The sequence below is a fragment of the Triturus cristatus genome, chromosome 3_1 (assembly GCF_964204655.1).
Source record: "Triturus cristatus chromosome 3_1, aTriCri1.1, whole genome shotgun sequence".
Lineage (NCBI taxonomy): Eukaryota > Metazoa > Chordata > Amphibia > Caudata > Salamandridae > Triturus > Triturus cristatus.
In genome coordinates this window covers 445,827,183-445,845,735 of record NC_140583.1, presented here as the reverse complement: position 1 = coordinate 445,845,735, position 18,553 = coordinate 445,827,183, and the positions used below count along the sequence as shown (strand labels likewise).

At 49.8% G+C, this 18,553-nt stretch overlaps 1 protein-coding gene across 2 annotated transcripts in view; it reads right to left on the bottom strand.

Moving 5' to 3' along the window:
• Positions 1 to 18,553, bottom strand: part of TRPM7 (transient receptor potential cation channel subfamily M member 7) — a 2,096,104-nt gene that overhangs the window by 846,786 nt on the left and 1,230,765 nt on the right. The gene's annotated exons all lie outside the window — the stretch shown is intronic.

Below are 18,553 nucleotides of genomic sequence, written 5' to 3'. Positions count from 1 at the left end.
TGTTGGTAGGTGGTATGTAATCCGCTGTAGGCGTTGAAGTTGAGTTTTCTGGTTTGCCCTGTTGTTCATTGCTGATCGTTGTTGGTTCCATTGTTCTCCCCCCTTGTACGGCCCATTTCATGATATGTGGTGTTGTGGACCTCTCCTTTGATCTCTGAGGAGTTTCTAGGGCCCTGGAAAGGGGCTTAGTATTGTGGTGACTGACTACATAGCAGGCAACTGGGCAACCAACCTATGAGAGGTGGGGGGAGCTGATTTTATATGGGCCTTTCAGCCCTGGTTCAGGTGAGCTATTTTGTTAGCTGTCTGCTTGCTTTGCAGTGGTGGTAGGGTGTTCTGTAGGCTTTTGCGCGGAGATGATGGATGGCCTTCATTTCCTCTTACAGCCTGTGTTGATGTGTGTCACAGACAGGTCACCGGATCCACCATCGCCCAAGCTTCTTCGCGCACAGGGGAGAAGTGGGCACTTTACGCTGTCAATGTGGGCCTTACATTGAACTGCGCCGCAGGACACACTGCCATATTTATGTGATGCACCCATGAGATATTAGTTATCTGAGGTCTGGAACCTGTGAAGCTGGTAAAGATTGATCAGGGTTACCCCTCGGTGATAGGCAATGTGACGGCAGCGGTACCGCGGGGGTCCACTGCAGGGAGGCTCCCCCTCCCCACGCATCCGTGCCGCAACACTCCATGTCTGGGATAGGCCCTGGTCTAAGCCCCCTCTCACTTGGATCCACAGAGGCCAATGCAATCCCCCGGCGTGGTGCTCAACCTTCGATCGTCTAGCAGCCTCCAACCACTCAGAAGGAGCTTGTCCTGTGTCTACCAGCTCCCGCCGGCCGCTGCTCAAAGCGTCAGTTGCTGCCAGGGCCCCTGGCCAGTCACGGAACCGACTCCAGTGCACGAGCAATGTCTTAAGGCTGCCGCCCACTCCCAGCAGGACCAGTAAGCATTTATCGGGAGGGGAGGTTCTCAGGGAGTGCCAAGGGAGGTAGCCGCCGCTACCCGGGGTCTGTGTGGGCCAGTTATGGAGGGGAACCAAAGGGGATGATGGACGGAGTGTTGAACAAGCACTCATCCCCAGTCAACTGATCTGGGTTTAATCCATCATCACTCTTTAGCTCACTCCGCCACCCCAGTTCAGACATGGCCATATGCAAATCAGTCTGACCCTGTGCCTCATGGGAACAGTCCAGCCCGAACTGCCAAGCCATGTCTCTCTGGACCGGAAACAAGTATTCTGGGACCGGTTTCTGGCTAATCAGCCGTCATCAGCCAGGATAGCTTGAATCCAGTGGAAAAGTGAGCAAGGGACCCACATCTGGGCATACCCTGCCAACTTAGGGCGAACAAAGCAAAACCAAAGGGGATGATGGACGGGCCTTTTAACATGTTTAGACTTCACCTATTTCTTTCATGCCTATGTGTATAGATCAGGCACAAGGGGAAACAGAAAATGTGTCTCAGGACACCTGATGAAGGGAACTAAGCAGGCAAAGGTAGGGTTTGATAACTATTTCTGATCATGCACCTGTGATTATGTCTATTGGTATTTACCTATGGCAGGATATGATCAACAGGATGAAGAGCCTTAATAGGACTGGTTACGTAAATGATGCTATGCTTAAAAGACAGTGGCCCATCATCTCTGCTCCTGATGAGTTTTGTAGGAGTCTACGAATGAGGATTATGAGGCATAGGTATTTATTAATAAGGTTTTATATAGCGCGAACGTGACCCACAAGGGTATTAAGAGTGCTTTACAATATACAGTTATTAAACGTTATCAGGTTGAGGTAGTATATAAACATTTGGTATTCGTCATTCCGTAAAAAGAGAGGTGTATAGTACTATATGGATAACATAGGTGACTAGTAGTCTATAGTCAACAAAGAGTGATCCCAGAGGGAGAAAGAACGCTTCACAATACACAGTTATAAAACATTAGGTGGTTGAGGTAGTAAACATACATTCGGTATACGCCTTCAATAGAGAAGAGGTAGGCAGTAATATGTGGATCTCATAGGTGACTGGAGGTCAGCATAGAATTAAAGTCTTAGGGTGCGAATCTGTTCATTAACAACGTTTTTACTTCTTTTTTGAAGGCGGTAAAGGAGGATATTCCACATACCACTGGAGGTAGGGAGTTCCATATCTTCGGGGCAATCCCTGAGAATGATCTGCAACCAATTCTTTTTTTAAGGAAGGGTTGTGGGATCAGTAGTAGTGAACTCGCATTTCGCAATTGTCTGCATCCTCCCGACCGCTCTAGCTTCAGCGCTACGTAACTGGGGGTATTGTTATACAGTGGTTTATGGGTCATGCAAGCAATTTTTAGGTGAATTCTTGCCTCATAGGGCAGGCAGTTCAGAGCTTTCAAGGTCGGAGAAATGTGGTTATTTCTTTTAGTTCCTGATACCAGTATGGCCGCAGCGTTAAGCGATGCCCTCAACGGGGTCCGCTTGTGTTTGGGGAGACCACATAGAGTGGTACTTCCATAGTCTTATCTTGGTAGTACTAGGGCCTGTACCGCTATTTTTAAGTCAGATTGTGGGAGGAAGGGTTTGAGTTTCCTTAGTATACTCATCTGGTGATTAGTTTCCTTAGTGGCATTAGTGATTTGCGCCTGCATGTTCAGGTGCTTGTTTATGGAGTCAATGATGTGAGGAGCACAGTCAAAGAAGGTTAGATGTTTCAACCATAACTCTATCTTGGGTGTGTGATTGGGTGGGGAGATGAGAAGGAATTCCGTTTTCTTGGTGTTAAGCATGAGGTGGTTGCCCGTGAGCCAACTGAGTATTCTGTAGAATAGCGTTGAGGGAGGTGAAGTCTGCTGGTGTGGAGATTTTCATATACAGTTGAGTGTCATCCGTGTACAGGTGATATAGAATGTTCGCTAAGTTCAATGCGTTTGCCAGGGGCTTCATTAGTAGGTTAAATAGAATGGGTGAGAGTGCTGAGCCCTGTGTGACCCCTATGGTGACCATGGAGGGTTGAGAGAGTGAATGCTTCATCTGGATTCTTTGTGTTCTGTAATTTAGGAAAGAGGTGAACCATTGTAGCACTGGGTCCGTAAGGCCCATTCTTCGTTCCAGTAGGGACAATAGGTTGTCATGCTTAACCGTATCGAAAGCGGAGGATAAGTCAAGAAGTATCAGTAGGCATGATTCATTGTGGTCTAGCATTTTTAGTATGTCATGCATTATGTGGGTGAGTGCAGACTCCGTGCTGTGATCATGACGGAAGCCGGATCGGTGATTGTCTAGGAGGTTGCAGTTCTCAATGTGATTACATAATTGTACTTGTACACATTTTTCCAGCAATTTTGCCAAAGTGGGGATGTTGGACATAGGGCGGTATTTGTTGGGATCTGATGGTAGAGTATCAGATTTCTTTAGTTGTAGGTGTGACCAGCCCTACTTTAAGACAGTCCGGAATGAAGCCTTGTCTCAAATAAGCATTTACAATTTTTGTCCAGAGGGGTAGGAGAGATGTTTTTAACATTTTGAATAAAGAATGAGGTAGGGGGGGTCAGAGAAGTGACTGGAGGGGTTGATTGATCGACTAATCTTATAGATTTCTTGATCAGGGATGGGCGAGAAGGTGTGCCAAGAGGCATTGTTTTTTGTGGTTTCCATCGGAATGCTTAAATGAACCTTGGTCACAGAGTGAAATTTAGTATCCTGAGCAAAAGGTTGTGGGTGAGCCTTCTTAGATTGGATGTCTAGTTCAATGGACTTTGTCTTTTCTAGGAAGAAATTGGCAATCTCATTGCAGTTAGATGTAGCCAAATCGTTTATTTCCTTAGAGTTAGACTTGTTGCGCGCTTGCTGCTTGACAATTTCAAATAGTTTCTTGGGGCGGTTGATGGCTTGGTTCAGCTGGGTTTTGAAAAAGTCTGCCTTGGCCTTTAGGATCTTCCTGTTGCACAAGTTACTACTTGTGTAACGATATATCTGTAAGAGACATTAGTTAGTGATAGATTCCTTACCTTAGAATATCCCCAGGTGTCAGACTGGATCCGGAAAGTTTCGCTTAGCAGTACCCCTGCGCATCAGTAGGTGGCGTCGTGCGGCTCTGCGTCCGTCACTGGAGTCGTAAGCGCCAAGATGATGCCACAGAGAGTGCTTAAGTGCCACCCATGCGTGCAGACGTCAGTTCTGTACAAGACTTTCCGCACCAGGAACGCAGAGCCATGCAAGATACTGACCATTGGTGCAGAAAACTAGGGCCCTAAGAGGGATGACCTGAACCCTAGAAATCAGTTCGCAGAACGGGGAGGATAGGTGGGGCGGTAAGGAATCTATCACTAACTAATGTCTCTTACAGATATATTGTTACACAAGTAGTAACTTGTGCAACTGAAAGAGACATGTTAGTGATAGATTCCTTACCTTAGAATAGATACCCCAGAAATACCAACCCCGGTGGTGGGTCTGCGAACAAGATTACACCAGAAAGTCACGGAGCACGGAAAGGCTGAAGAAGCCGTCCCTCCAGACTTGACGGTCAAGGCAGTAGTGCTTGGTAAACGTGTGCAGCGAGGTCCATGTAGCTACCTGACAAATGTCCTGCAAGGGGTCGCCACGTCCCAAGGCAGTAGTGGCTGCAGTCGCCCTGGTAGAATGGGCACGCAGCCCCACAGGAGGCTCCTTCTTAGCCAAGGAGTAACAGGCTTTGATGCACAGAACAACCCACCGAGAGATGGTCCGTTTGTGCACAGCCCGACCTTTTTTGGCGCCCACGTAGCCAACAAAGAGCTGGTTATCCACCCGGAACTGCTGTGTACGCTTTAGATAGAAAGCGAGCACACGTTTTGGGTCCAGACGGTGGAGCTTCTCTTCCTCCCTCGAAGGATGCGGAGGCAGAAAGAAGGTAGGCAAAGTGATGGTCTGCCCGATGTGGAGGGGCGTGACCACCTTTGGCAAAAAAGAAGGACGGGTCCGTAACACCACCTTGTCCGGATGAACAGAAAGGAAAGGAGGTTTGGAAGAAAGAGCCTGGAGCTCACTCACTCTTCTGGCAGAGGTGACAGCGACCAGGAAAGCCGTCTTAAGAGTAAGAAGACGCAAAGGACAGGTATGAAGGGGCTCAAAAGGAGCTCACATCAGATAGGTCAAAATGAGATTCAAGTCCCATTGAGGCATGATGAACGGCACAGGAGGAAACGTGTGCGTAATGCCTTTAAGAAAACGGTTAACAACCCGGGACTTAAAAAGAGAAGGCTGATCGGGAAGCCTCAAAAAGGCGGAGATGGCTGAAATGTAACCTTTGATAGTGCCCAGAGCAGAGCTCTGCTGGGCCAAAGAAAGAAGGAACAGAAGAACTTCAGAAAGGAGGGGCAGAAAGGGGATCCATAGCCTTCGCTGTGCACTATGCTACAAACTTGTTTCACATGCAGGCGTATACCGTTTTAGTGGAGGGACGCCTAGCTGCCAAAATAACATCACGGACTTCGGCAGGAAGGTCAAAAGCTGTCAACTGGAGGAGGAGCCAAGATGGCCAACGGGACGGACGCTTGAGCTCCCGGCTCCGTGGACCGTCTGGCTTCCTTTGTTAATCCTGATCAATTCTCCTGACCTGCGCCGCTCTACCGCCGCGTATTACCGGCACTGAAGTGACTGGCGTTCTCCTGACACCTTTGTCGGCGGGTTTGGTAGCAGACTCGGTGTTCGCTTCGACCTCCGACGCTCCCCCTGGTCCCTGCGTAGATGGCCGCCGCTGGACGCCGAGGGATGTGGACGGGGTGCTGAGCTGGAATACTGTGGGTGGTCGCGGGGGTGACAACGCTGGCTGTGCGACGGGAGTCGGACCCTTACGTCCGGGTCGGACTCCCCCTCGCGCTGGCAGTGGTGTGGACGACGTTGGAGCCCCCTAATACTAGCTCTCCTCCGCCACCCTGAAGAAAAGCGAGCGGACTCCATTTTGCAGTGTCTTCCTGCGGCGAACGGCCGGTCCTCACGGCAACCGTGGGGCGCTCTCGCCCTGTGCAGTTCCCGAGTGGAGCACGAAGTTTTTCCGGTGTCTACATCCTCGGATCTCCGGTATACATGGTCACTTTTGTCCCGCTACTAAGTGCCTGCAGTGGAGATGACAATGGCGCCTGTTCTTCTTGCTGAGACGCTGGCTGACCCTGGACTCGCAGGGTCTGCGCGCCCATGTGCCCCGGAGCTGATTGCCGCATCGGAGGAGCAGCGGGATAGGGCGGACCGATGCTTGGTACAGAGAGACCCGACCTGTGGGGATGTATTGGCCGCCCTCGTGGCGTTAAAAATGGCAATGCAGAGTACTTGCTGGGCGCTGACCCGGAGAATCGATGAGGCACTGTTTGCAACAGGATGTTCCCGGCTGGAGGATCCCCCGCCGCCCATGTTTTCTCCTGGAGGTGAAACAATGTTGCAGAGCGGAGGGGCGGTGGCGCGGAGTCCTCCTGGCTACAATGTAACGCGTCAACCCATCGACACGGATACAGTTGCAGGGCCACCCTCCACTTTGAACGCTGTGACTCTGCCTACGAACTACCTCTTGAGACCTAGCCTTTCACTTCCCTTGCCAGATGTTACCCTGAAGGCACCTATCGCTGGAGCTTCTGTGGCATGTTACTGCTGCGTTTGGGACCCTGCGGTACGATACGGCTTTATTGTCCCCTTTCCTCGAGAGCGGCCATCTTGTCTCTTTGTCCTGGCTGAAGGTGACTCGCAGCAATGGACGGGCCTGAACCACATCTGCCGGTCCGGACAGGGGTGATGGCAGGCTCGTTGTCGCTTTGGTTGGATCGGCGGACGGGGACCTGGACTGATGCACGTTTTTGCTATATTGGCTGAGTAGTTTTTAATGACCTGTTTTTTGCTACATGTCGCTGTGATTTCGCCCCCTGTTTCCTTCTTCTGCCGGGGGGCAGACTTGTGAAGTACTGAAGTGCTGGGGGGTATTGATTCGGGACCACCGGGTTTACGTGGGTCTTTTGATACTGTGCTGTACATGGCGCAGGAGGCATGGGCGGCGCGGGAGTCCGGGAGTTCGGCAGTGGGGTGGGCTCCTCCCCGCTTTTCCTTTTCCTGGGAGTAATAGGGTAGTGCACTCCTCTTTTTCTATGGTCCTTTTTCCTTTCTTCTTTTCTTAATTCTACATTTCGGGTTTCTATGGGGCGACAGACACGTAGCTAGGGGGGGGGTAGGCCATAGCCTCGGCATGCGTGTAGGGTGGGGGGTCTTCTTCGGCACATTTTTTATTTCTATGGGCCTTCTTTTTCCTTTCTTTTCTTACGTCTTTTTCTAGGGTCAGTGGGGGGGACTGCTGTTAGGAGGGTAGCGGCTGGGAGGCACACTTCGCTGCGTATCTATATCCTGGTATTATAGTTTCGTGCCGCCATTTTAGATGTGTTCACTGTTAGTTGACTCTCCTGTTGGCTGTTACCCATTTATCATATGATCGTCTGTTCTGTACACTGATCCGTTCTAGTTTCTGTATCTCCTCACAAAATTTTTTTTAAAATTAACCTTGCTGTCTCCTGCCACTCGGTGCACGTGGATTTATTGTAACATAGGTCGTATGCTTTTATGTGCTGCCGTGCCACCGAGTGGACGTATACTTTGCTATCAAGCTTCAGAAGTGTCGAGGCCGGCCGGATGGTTGTAGGCCCGTATTTGTCTTGTACACAGTGCTAAATAAAGGTTTTAAAAAAAAAAAAAAAAAAAAAAAGCTGTCAACTGTCGCCGCTCAATCTCCACGCATGGAGGTGGAGGCTGGACAGGTTCGGGTGGAGGAACGTCCCCTGCTGCTGCGACAGAAGATCCTCCCGAAGAGGCAGTCGGATCGGGGGATCGATCGCCATGCTGAGTAGCTCGGAATACCAGTATCTTTGTGCCCAATCCGGAGTCACAAGGATGACTTGGGCTCGGTTGCGTCAAATCTTCTTCAGCACTCTGAGCAGAAGTGGTATAGGCGGAAAGGAGTATGATAGACCGCAGCGAGTGCCGCCTTGGAAATTCCAACGCGCAGAACTGAGGACCTTGCGCGTTCTCTTCGGTGGCGAATAGATCTAAACAAGACTCTCCCCACTGCTCTTAGAGACCTTGCACCACATCCGAGTGCAGACGCCCTTCGTGATCCAACAAGCACCGGCGGCTGAGTTTGTCCGTCCTGGCGTTCAGAGAACCTGCCAGATGTTGAACCACCAAGGTAATTCCTTGACGTTCCAGCCACATCCAGAGGCGCAGAGCCTCCTGACATAGGGTCCAGGACCCCACCCCGCCCTGTTTGTTGCAATACCACATGGCGGTGGTGTTGTCCGTGAACACCTGCACCACACTTCCCCGGACAGAGGGAAGGAATGCTTTCAGTGCAAGCTAGATCGCCCGAAGCTCCAAAAGGTGGATATGGAGCCGGGACTCAGACGGAGACCAGAGTCCTCTGATCTCCGCCTCTCCCAAGTGGCCGCCCCATCCCAGGAGGGACGCATCAGTCACCACTGTGTACTCCGGTTGAGGAAGGGAGAGGGATCTGCCACTGACCCAATCGTGATTCGTGAGCCACCACCGCAACTGTTGTGCAGTGCCCTCTGAGATCTGGACATGATCGGACAGGCTGCCCTGATGTTGCGCCCACTGGAACTTCAGGTCCCACTGCAGAGCCCGCATATGCCAACTGGCATGTGTCACCAGCAGGAGGCCATCAGGCCCAGAAGCCGGAGGGTCATCCTGACTGAAACCCGGGACAGAGGCTGAAAGATCGAAATCATAGCCTGAATATCCCGGACTCGCTGCTCGGGAGGATAAACCCGACACAGCGTCGAACCCAGAACCGCTCCAATGAAGGGGAGCTTCTGAGAGGGACTCAGGTGCGACTTCGGCATGTTGATGGAGAACTCCATCAAATGCAGGAGGTCGGCCGTAGTCTGAAGGTGGGTGACGACCGTCTGGGGCGAGCCCGCCTTCAACAACCAGACGTCGAGGTAGGGGAAGACGGACACCCCCGACCTTCACAGATGAGCTGCAACCACCGCCATTACTTTCGTGAACACCCGAGAGGCGCTGGTAAGGCCGAAGGAGAGCACGGCAAACTGAAAATGCTCCTGGCCTACCGTGAACCGCAGGTAATGCCGGTGGGCCGGCACGACGGGGATGTTAAAATATGCGTCCTGCAAGTCCAATGCTACCATTCAGTCTCCAAGGTCGAAGGAAGCTAAGACCTGAGCCAGCATCTTGAACTTCTCCTTCCGGAGGAAGCGATTGACGTCCCGGAGGTCCAAGATACGACGCAGACCCCCTTTGTCCTTCTTGGGGACCAGAAAGTAGTGGGAATAACAACGACTCCCTACTTCCGGTCCAGGAACGCACTCAATGGCCCCCTTAGCCAAGCGGGCCGTGACTTCCTGTCGGAGAAGAGCCAAGTGATCTCCCGACATGCAGTGGCACCGAGGTGGCATGGCAGGAGGGGAGGACTGAAAGGGAAGGGAGTAACCATGGCAGATTATCTGCATCACCCATTTGTCTGATGTTATCTCGCGCCAGTGAGGGAGGTGGTGGGGGATCCTGCCACCCACCGGCGTGGGGTGCTCCCCAAGCTCAGATTATGACGGTTTGGAGGCGGAAGCAGCGGGGGTTTAGGTGGACGGACCCGCACGCTGGTTCCCCGACTCGCCCCTGCGGAAACCGCGACCCCGACCACGCTGTGGCTGGTTCTGCACAGGCTTAGTGGACGGGCACGCCTGACTGCCTCTACCTTGGCCACGAAAGGAACGAAAACCAGGAGAGGGCGAGCTCTTAGTAGAAAGGCCCAAGGACTTGGCCGTAGCCCGCGAATCCTTAAAACGCTCCAGGGCACTGTCACCCTTGTCGCCAAACTGGCGGGTGCCATCAAAGGGCATGTCCATGAGCGAGCTTTGGACATCGAGCAAGAACCTAGTCGAACGTAACCAGGCGTGACGTTGCAGCGCCACAGTTGTAGAAATCGCCCTGCCCAAAGAGTCAGCGGTGTCCAACCCACACCGAATGGCGAACTTAGCCGCATCCTTTCCCTCAGCAATTGCCTGAGAAATGACAGCCTGCACCACCTCAGGACACTGAGGCAACACCTGAGCAACGGCATCCCACACCGCGTGGGAGTAGTGGCCCAATAAGCAGGAGGTGTTCACCGACCGCAGCCCTAAGCTGGCCGAAGAGAACAACCGCTTCCCTAACTGGTCCAGCCGTTTAGAGTCCATATCTGGCGGGGCCGTAAGAAAAGCACTCTGTGACGTCGAGGCCTGAATGACCAGGCTCTCAGGCGTAGGGTGAGTAGTCAAAAAGGCGGGGTCATCGGGCGCCATTTGGTGGCGCCTGCCGACATTTTTATCCACCGGGGCCCCCGTGGCCGACCTCGACCAAGTGCCCAAGTGGACGTTGGTAAGCGAGTCATTGAAGGGAAGCAACGGCTCCGACGAAAGAGACGCCGTCTGGAGCACCTCAGTGAGGTGGTTGGTCTCGAGGGCCACTGTGGGGAGGTCAAGATTGAGGGCCTCAGCCGCCCGATGGAGAACCATCGTGTAGGAGGCACCTTCCTCCATCGTAGGCGGGGGGGGGGGGTGGTTAGGCCAACCCTGGGTCAGAGGAGACATCGAGGTCACCTGCCTCCTCCAAGTCATCCACCCAATCCTGCTCGGAGTCAAATTGCTGGGCAAGAGGGTCCTCGTCCACCTCTGGCGTAGAGGGAGCCGGTTGCGGCGTCAAAGCCGGAGCCGGAGAAGGGACGAACGGGGTCGGACCGGTGCCGTCTCCCAATGCGGATCCCAGGCCAGAAAAAAAAGGCTCTGGAACCGGGGCAAGGGAGGAACAAACGGCACCCAGTGTGGCGTCGAGTCGAGGGCAGGGCCGGAGCCGGCAACGCCGCACCAAGTGGCGCCGGAGCCACTGTTGCAGGATCCTGTGGCGTCGGGGCTGGCGCCGGTGGCAGAGCCCCTGTCCCCCGCGTCCGCCTACGGGGAGCGACGGGGGGACATCGGAGAGCGAACACGCTTCTTCGACTTCTTTTTATGGCGTCGCTTACCGGAATCCGAAGGCGAACACTTGGAGCCTGAGGAGTGATGGCTCCGGTCCCGCGAGCGGTCCCGGGAACGGCCCCTGGACCCGGAGCGGCGGCGTGACGAATGCCGGACCTCCAGCAACTTCCTACGCCGCTGCCGCAAGGCCTTGGGGGCCATGGCTCGACAATCTCGGCAGTCCCGAGAGTCGTGGGCAGTCTCCAGGTAGTAGAGGCAAACATCGTGAGGGTCCGCCACCGACATATTCAGGCGACAGGCTCCACAGAACTTAAAGCCGGGCATCCCTACGTGCACCAGGAGAAAAGAGAGGAGACAAAAAGTCTCAAAATAGTAGTCAAAAAGTGACTAAGGTACGTGCTCAATCCGGATCTGCGCCAGCTGGCGCGGAAAAAGAAAGAACTGACGTCAGCGCGCATGGGTGGCACCTAATTACTTTTCGTGGCGTCATCTCGGCGCTTACGACACCAGTGACGGACGCGGAGCCGCACGACGCCACCTACTGACATGCAGGGGTACTGCTAAGCAAAACTTTCCGGATCCAGTCTGACGCCTGGGGATATTCTAAGGTAGGGAATCTATCCCTAACGTGTCTCTTTCAGATGTAAGTCTTCCTCAGCACTCTAACATGATATAGTTGATCCGCGGAGGGTGCTGATTTCCATAGTCAGTGGATCTTAGCTTGCGCCGATCAGAGTTCAGGGTCTTATTGAACCATGGTTTGGAGATTTTGGAGGAAACCTATTTTTCTTGGAGGGGTGCTGTAGAGTCAAGGATTTCAAGCATAGTGGAATTGTAAAAGACTGAAGTCGTGGACGTCAACCGTATGTGGGGGTCAGGGCTGAATTGCATCGGTTTACCAGTGCGAAGGTGTAAATATTTTGTATATTCCTTTTCCATTGTTTTGTTTTTGAGGTATAACGTGGTAATGTATCCCTGTGAAGCACTGAAGACATAGGTGTCTTATTAAGGGAGTTCCATGGAGTTTGATCTTCTTCGACAAAACTCCTAAAACAAACTTGATCAAAACTCCACAGAATACTTAGCCCCAGGCTTTGTTGCACTGGAGAGGCACCATGGAGCTACCCCCTCTGTAACGGCAACCTCAAACAAATGTGTACAGACAGGTACTGTTCAAGCCATTCTCTCCCTACTTCAATGGAGACATTACAATGTGTTTTTCAGGGTCATAAGTTTGCTCAAGAATTTTGATGCAGGATATCATCACCTCTGTTCTATTGAATATTACCTCCTAAGATGACTTGCAGTCAGGGTGGATACTAAACAGAGACCTTAAATACTAAACAGAGGCGTTGATCCATTTCATAGCTTCTCTTCTGAGCTCTTGGATCTCCCATTACCTCAAGATCTTCATAAGACTCCGATCTGGGAACAGGTGATCTTGCTTCTCAGAGTAATTCACAATTTGTCACGCAGTTTTAAAAAGGATTTAATGAGTCTCACCATCTCAGAATTCCACCAGAATTCTGATGGAGTTATGCCTGTATTTTGAGACCCCTGACAGGAGGTGTGTCACATTTCTAAAATAGATCAGTAATTTCTCCAAGTTTAAAATATATAACAGTTGAAAACGGATCCTATTAATCTAGGTATTTGGAAGCTGCAGTATCCCATTGTGCCAATCAATTAGACATTTATTTTTATTTCTGCTCACTGAGCTTAGAATGCGAACACTGCTTCTTCACTGATTTCAATGTTAGTTCGGTTAAAACTTTTTTCTTGGGGTGGGGGAAAGATGTTGGGTGTAGCCAAGTGAAAGACTACCCAGCAAAGTTTTTAACTACCATTGGAAAGGCGATTGTCTATTGCTGCCCTTACCTGTGGAAGGTCAAAGACCTTATTCTAGCAATCCTGTGAAAGCCAATGGTAATCCTGCTTGATAGCAGCTCTATAAATTTAAGAAGATCAATTCTCATCTAAAGTTGGAATCTTGCTATAACTGTCTATCCCCTTTCCCAGTAATTCATAATATCATTTTCATTCACAAACTCAGAACAGACCACTTACGACTGGGAGGTAGAAGAAAAAGCTATTTCTTCTGTTGTTGCATCCTGCCATTTAGGATCAAGCAACTATCACAAAGGCAGGATCCTAAATCTCCTAAGTACTTCTTAGAAGAACCTCCAGCCCTTCCTTTGTCATACCTCCAAGGTGTCCTATTAAAAAGTGGACACTTAGAAGCATCATATCTGTTTAGGCTTACTGAGTAGGAATTTCAACTCCTCCAAGCCTGCAAACAACCTTATTTTAAACCTTAAGTACATGTGGGGCTGGCATTCAATCTTTAACTGCTCTATTTGTAGTTTCCATCAATCAGAGAGCAACACTATCATGCTCCCTCCCCCGCCACTGACCTGGATGCAAAAGATTCACTATTATCACATCATAACCTCATAGCATTATGCATTTAATCCAGGTGAACACTGCTCCAACTTTGCTTCCAACCACAATGCGGAAACAAAAGGAAATGCAGTTGAAACAAGTTTGTTTATTTGTGATGAACAATTTGCTTGACTTCGGTAACGCTCTTACTGGTAGAGACTATTCAGAGACAGATTCCTCCCCTTTTGAATATTACCCAGGCGTCAGACGTGATCGAGAAATGTTTCTGCAGTACCTCTGTGAGCCAGAAAGAGGCGCCTTGCGGCTCTGCACTGGTGCCGTTCCACTCCGGAAAGTACATGCGAGACCTATAAAGGTGGCAATCCCACGTGCTGACATCAGTTGCTTTTGAGGAAGCCTGGTCTCCAACACAGAACCCCAAAAGCAAATTGGTAGATAGTGCGCAGATTCCTAGAATTTGGATCATATTAATGGATACAGTCCAACCACAGAACGGGGAAGATGGGAGGGTCAGTGAGGAATCTATGGCTAGATAGTATCTCTCCCAGAAAGAGCATAACCAAAGCTAAGTAACTTTTTTCTGATAAGAGACTTCTAACTGCAGATTACTCACCTTTTGATTAAATATCTGAACATTACCTCTTCGGAGGTGGGTGTGTGGATGGACTCCAACAAGAAAAGACTGCAGGACTAAGCAGAAAATATGCCCTTCTCTGTGATCTTGACTGTCCAGGCAATGAAGTTTCATGAATGCATCGAGGAGCGTCCACGTAGCCACCTAGCAAATGTCTAGGACAGGGACTCCACGTGCTAATGCAGTGGTAGGAGCATTGGCCCTGGTGGATTGGGCATGCAGTCCTTCTGGAGGCTGATTCTTAGCCAGTGCGAAGTAGATCTTAATGTAGAGCAAGACCCAGCAAAGGCGTTTTTCTCCTGCACTGCCGTGCCTTTTTTCTCTCCAGAAAACCTCGTGAAGAGCGGACTGTCCACCTGGTTGTCTTTGGTACAATCTATATAGAAGCTCAGCGCTCTCTTAGGGTCAAAGAGATGCAGTCTTTCCTTCTCTGGGTGAGTCGGAACCTAAAACGCCAGCAGGTCAATGGTTTGACTGACAGAGAATGGCATCCCAACTTTTGGTAAAAAGAATGATCGTGTCCGAAGATCTATTTTGTCTGAGAAGGAGCAAATGTATGGTGGATTGACAGAAAGCCTGATGCTCACTCACACTCCATACCAAGGACATGGTTATGAGGAGTGCAGTCTTCAAAGTAGGGAGCCATAAAGGACAGCTGTGAAGTGGCTCAAACAGAGCGCATATCAGATGAGTTGGGACCAAATTAAGGTCCCCATTGGGGCATGACAAAAAGAGAAGGGGGAAATATGTGTTGCCGCACTTCTAAAAATCGTATCATCTGGTGACAGAAAACATGGTGGGCTGATATGGTAACCTTAGGAAGGCAGAATGATAACCCTTAACTGTACCCAAAGCAAAGTCTTTCCAGGCAGGAGGCAGAACAAATAACAGAACATAAGATAAGATGCGGTCCGCCCGGGTGCCAGTAGGTGTTATTAGACAGAGGAGTGCTTTGACGAAGGTGTGACTATAAGCCCCTCTACCCCGGCAGACCATGAGGCATAGAATTGTCAAAACGAGTTGAAGAGCAAACTGTATGTATTTTAACTAAGTGCTCACACATTAGGTGTGCTTTCCATCTCCTCACCACAGGTTTTCACAAGGAGTGGCACGCATGGGGCTGGTCCCATGTGGTCCTGAAGAAGAGGTTTATGGGATACCTCTAAACATGTCGACCAAATATTAGGGACTGCATACACATAACAGTTATATTGTGTTCCCTTCTACCAACCCCCTTTTTATCCATACCAACTAGGAGCAAGAATAAAAGATTAGCTCACTAGCTAGGTATTTTTAGCATCACTTCCACCACTCCACTAACAGTGCACTACACATTTTTCAGAAAGTGCTCCTAAGTAGTTTCGCAAGTCGCAGCATGCCTCAAACAGCAGCTGTTTGGGATGGCCCCAACGATGAAGCATGTAACCTAGGGGCAACCCTGGGTGAGTGAGGGGACTCAAGAAAATAACTTTCTTTTCTTAGGATAGGGGTTTTTCTTTTCGCACATTCAGCGGAATCCCCATTCCCTTGGTTAGGTTTTTTGGACCTGATATCAACAGGTTTGTTTTGAACTTAATATACCTTGGAGGGTGAACCTAACCGTGTACCTCCTTCTCCCCCTTTTTTGAGTGCCTGGATGGAGTCAATCTGACAATAGGTGTATAAAGTTTTCTTTGAGGGACACTTGGCTACCAAGATGACATCAACCACATACAGTGGAACACCGAAGATATTCGGCTGTCACCGCTCAATCTCCACATGTGCAGGTAGAGATTGTGCAGGTTTGGGTGCAGAAACCGTGCCCCACGGCTGCGACAGCAGGTCCTCCCGGAGGGGCAGCCTGCTCGGTGGACACATGCTCAAGACCAGGAGTTCGGGATATCATACTCTCTGTGCCCAATCCAGGTCCACCAACTGACTTAGGCCTGGGCAGTCCTCATTTTCTTGACAACTAGAGCAAAAGTAGTACTAGAGGAAAGGAATACAGGAGTCCCAAGTTCCACTCGAGGCGGGACGTGTCGCTTAACGAGAGATGCCTTGGAAACTTCACCGCACAGAACTGTTGACATTGCGCACTCTTGGCGGTGGCAAACAGACCGAGCCAAGGTTCTTCCCATTCGCAGAGGAGACCTTGAGCCACCTCCGGGTGTAGCTGCCATTCTTGGTCCGCTAGGTATCAACAGCTGAGCTTGTCAAACCTGGCCTTCAAGGATACCACCAGGTGTTTCACCACCAGGAAAATACCTTGATGGTCAAGCCATTTCCAGAGGCGCAAGAACATCTGGCATAGGGTCTGTAGAAAACCAGAGCTGCTTTCAAAGTAACACGCAGGAAGGAGGATGTTGCCTTTTGTGTGACCCAACACTTGCTTTTGTTCTCCCTCTGTAGTGTTAGAAGAAGGGATTTCGAGGTTGCTGCTGAGGCTGGGTGACTTGCCTTTGATGAAAATTAATTCATGAGAGGACATCATTCTTCATATTACCAGTAGTTGTTCTGGGGTGACGGCAGGCCAATGTAACGAGCAGTGGCTGTGCTTGCTTGAAATCTTTGAAGAGCCAAGCCTGTTGAGTCTCCAAAATGTTAGGCACTGTCAAAAGGGAGTTACAAAAGAAAAATCCAGAAGATCTCATCCATGCATTAAGATGTTAGGACACAGAGGACACAGTTGCCCTCAGGACCAACTGAGGAGTATAGTTCGACATTCGTTATATGTTTAGACGTATCTTTACTACTCCTGCAAAATTTTTTTTGAGCTTGTCAGATAGTTGTAGGAGCGCCATATCCTGTAAGGCATGGTTATTTCTGCACAATTGTCATTTGAAGATTTAAGAGCAAGGCTCCTAGGCAAAATATTCTTTTTTCCCCTACTGCCTCTGGTATTTCAACTCCCTGTCAGCTGGAAAATTTGGGAATGTTCCAGAGACTTGTTTAGGGTAGCATAAAGCCTGCTTTACCAGGCTCTTTGGAGAACAGTGAACTGAGAGATACTAGGGGGAAGGGGAGGTCACCCAGAGCCGGCCAGTACTTTCTTGTCATTTATTTGTTGACTGCTGGAGAAGATGTCCATTTCTCCCAGGCCTCCAGGACTGATTTTAGTAATGCCTCATTGAAAGTCAGCAAGTGCTTGGAAGATTGCAGCACTGGATTCAACATCAAAGTCAAGAGTTTTAATTCAGGGCCTGATTTGAAGTTTAGCAGACAAGATACTCTGTCGCAAACGCGACTTTACTCTGGTCTGCCTGTCTCATTTAAAAAAAGGGGGACGTCAAGTTTTCTGTCGACATAACCTCCAATGGCTCAACTGAATGCTTTCTCTGATGACCCCAAAGAAGCATGGGCTGTTGGTGGAAGGACACCATATGTTGGTGGTTTGCTTTTAGTTTCCTATCCATCGGTGGTGGGTGTGTGTGTGTGTGCTGTAAACCAAACATTTTGAACATTAAAAGGAACCGCTGTGATGGCAGGTCTTTTCTATGGACAGAGATGACTGCTAGACCAGTGGCCATCTCTACATTTGACAGATAGAAACCCGCCAGGAAGGCGAAGGAAATGTATTCCACCACTCTAATGATTGGAGTATCGTCCATCAAAATCTAAATCAGTCCATTGGTCTCCACTTTTTGCAATGGTAATTCCAGGACCTCTGACACCTTATGGATAACAGAATAAAAGGAGGGTACCTCCTAGGAGAGGGGGGCCCAGTAGAAACTCCATCTAGAGATGTGTGATGATTATTAGCATTCCTGAGAGCAATACATAGGCTTGAGCGAAGTGGAATTAACAAGTATCCCACCTCACTACTGAAACCAGTCTCATGGTGTATGGCTTCAGGCATGTCGAAGGGATCTAAGCCTGCTCTTTAGAAGGTTGTTGCTACTCCAACAGACATTGAGCTCCCTCCTGGTGCAGTAGATTTCTTGCAACTTTGGGAGAGGTGGATCTCATGACTGGCCTAGCAGAACTGGAGGCAAGGGAGTCGGGACAGCAGCGCCATGATTGGTGTCCTCTGAGGTGGGGGTAGTTTCACTGGAGGCAGCGTCTGGGGTCTCAGAGGCTGTTTACATGGTTGAGCCAGTGAAAAGGTCAGTGTCAACATGTCCTGGGCTGTTTACATGGTTGGGCCAGTGAAAACATCAGTCTCAACATTTCCTCAGGCATTAGAGAAGTCAGTCAATAGTACAGCCAAAAAGTAGTCTCCAAGGCACACTCGCTTGCTCCATGGGGTGATCTGCCTTTTCATTCAACTAGACCTAAAGTTCCATAAAACTACATCATACATCATCTTCCTATCTCATCTAATACCTAATTATTTGTCGGTTCTTAAACATCATTCGACCTTCACTATACCTGGGTCTACCCTTATTGCACAAATGTCTCTTCTCAATATTCTATTGCCATCCTTAAGTAACAAATATTTGACATCAATGTTTAAATATGGTCTTATAAATGTTATTAGCACATAGAAATATATTTTTTCTCTTTGTATAAAATGAGTTTACTTCATATTTGTGAAGCACGCGATCATCCTTTGTGAG